This window comes from Homarus americanus, unplaced genomic scaffold, assembly GCF_018991925.1.
Source record: "Homarus americanus isolate GMGI-L3 unplaced genomic scaffold, GMGI_Hamer_2.0 scaffold5589, whole genome shotgun sequence".
Taxonomy (NCBI): Eukaryota; Metazoa; Arthropoda; class Malacostraca; order Decapoda; family Nephropidae; genus Homarus; species Homarus americanus.
In genome coordinates, this window is record NW_024736650.1 from 1,136,737 (window position 1) to 1,138,920 (window position 2,184).

The window sequence follows — 2,184 nt, forward strand, 5'->3', positions numbered from 1 at the left end:
GGCCTAAACTGGATGGTGAAATAGAAATGATGGTACGTGAGTGCTCTGTTTGTCAGAATGTTAGGAGCATGCCACCCAGCACACCTTTGAAAACCTGGAAATGGCCTACCCGTCCCTTCCAAAGAGTACACATTGACTTCTGTGATAAGGGAACAGACAAATTTCTTGTATTAAAAATAGAATCAGGGTATAAATATACGATAAATTCATACTGAACATTAGAGCCAGGTAGGAACAATTTCCTCTGACAACATACATGGTACACAAGCAGTGTAGATGGGTGTTGTAGCAAACATGTAGTACGTACTAGTGCTGTGGTGAACATGAAGTACCTACTAGTGCTGTGGTGAACATGTAGTACTAGTGTTGTAGTGAACATGAAATACTAGAATTGTAGTAAACATGTAATACTAGTGTTGTAGTAAACATGTAGTACTAGTGTTGAGTAGTGTGAATCGATCTTTAATAAATTTATTGTCAACTCCTTTTCCTTCCCTTTTTTCCTATAATCTCTTGTTTTTTTCTCATAGTTTCATCATTTTTCCTCGCATATTTTTGTCTGTTATTCTATTATTTTCTACCCATTTCCTTCGTCTTTGTTTTTGTTCAATTTACTTCTAGTTTTCAGTTTTTCCATTTTTCATTTTCTCTGTCGATATTTTTGCCCTTTTAAATTTCTGTTTCTCAGTCTATATCTGATTTTCCTTTCTCGCTATTTTTGTTATTCTCACTGGCCTTCTTTTTTCCTTATTTCCTTTTGTTCTTTGTTTTTTTTATTATCGTTCATTATTCATCGTCGTTAAGCTCTTGTTTTTATTTTTAAAATTTCTTATTATTCTTCCATCACTCTTATCTTTTCTTCCTCTCTCATTTCCCTAAGAAATTTTATACCAAGCTCTATTAAAGAACAACAACAACATAAAAGAGTACAACACCAACAGACACCTGAATTATCTATATTATGTACTATGAGCGATATGTAGAGGACTCTATGGAGTTACCTGGCACTTGGAATCAAATTCGGGTCCCCAAATAATGCTTTATACAACATCTTACGAAGCAGACAGGGGACCATTTTCATTTCTTCCGTCCCTTTTTCTATGAGGAAACAGAGGTCATAAACATTTTAATTTGTTTTCTTTGTCGTCCACTGTCGGGCATCGATGCAAATCCTTTCCTTGGTTGTTCCTAAGTGATGTAATTTATCGCATATATATATGATGGTTTGTCCACGTTCATCTTTTGTTACACGGAGGTGTCTTTGCCAATTTTTATTAAACGTTATCTTACGTTCGTGGGCTTAATAAAAAAATGCAGCCAGGAGTCGAAACAACCTCAAACGTTCTTTGTCAGTTTTGGTTCCTCTTAAAAATTCATCAAAAAATTTTTCGGTCCAGATATGTGGATCAAATATTTTCAATTTCAAGTGTGTTCGAGTGCCAATATACATCACTCGAGATTGCCTGGGCAGATTGATTTCAGAGACCTTGCCTTCCTGCAAAATGTCTTCAGACAGCACAAGCCCTTGTATAATGTCTTCAGACACACTCTTGGATCGTCTATACCGGGATTTTAGCTGGCTTTACAATAGTAGAATTACTAACAAAAGAATTATTACTAAGAAAGTTGTACAGCACTTGTTGAATAACGACTCTAAGGCCAAAGACTCCTTCATGGCTTACTCCTTTAAGCGTCGTAGTTGCTTCACCTCCTCTGTCAGGCATCTATAAGATTGGTATTGGCCTACGACTGGCACATGCCTCAAGAGGGTGTCACAAGCCGCAGGACGGGGCTCGGGCTCAGATGGGCCCCTCAAGAAACTCCTCAACCAGGATATACTCCGGTGTAACACAGTATCGGTTCTAGAGCTAATCACTTGTAGTTCTTACTCCAGAACTAACTTTTCCCCGTGTAATTTTTTTTGCTGGAAAAACAAAACACTCCAGAATACAATCGTCAGAATACAAAAAAACGAAATTACTCGCGGTACAGTAACCATATTTATCGTGTTTGATACTTTACAAACAATGCTCATTAAAAATAGAAACAGGGTATAAATATACGATAAATTCATACTGAACATTAGAGCCAGGTAGGAACAATTTCCTCTGACAACATACATGGTACACAAGCAGTGTAGATGGGTGTTGTAGCAAACATGTAGTACGTACTAGTGCTGTGGTG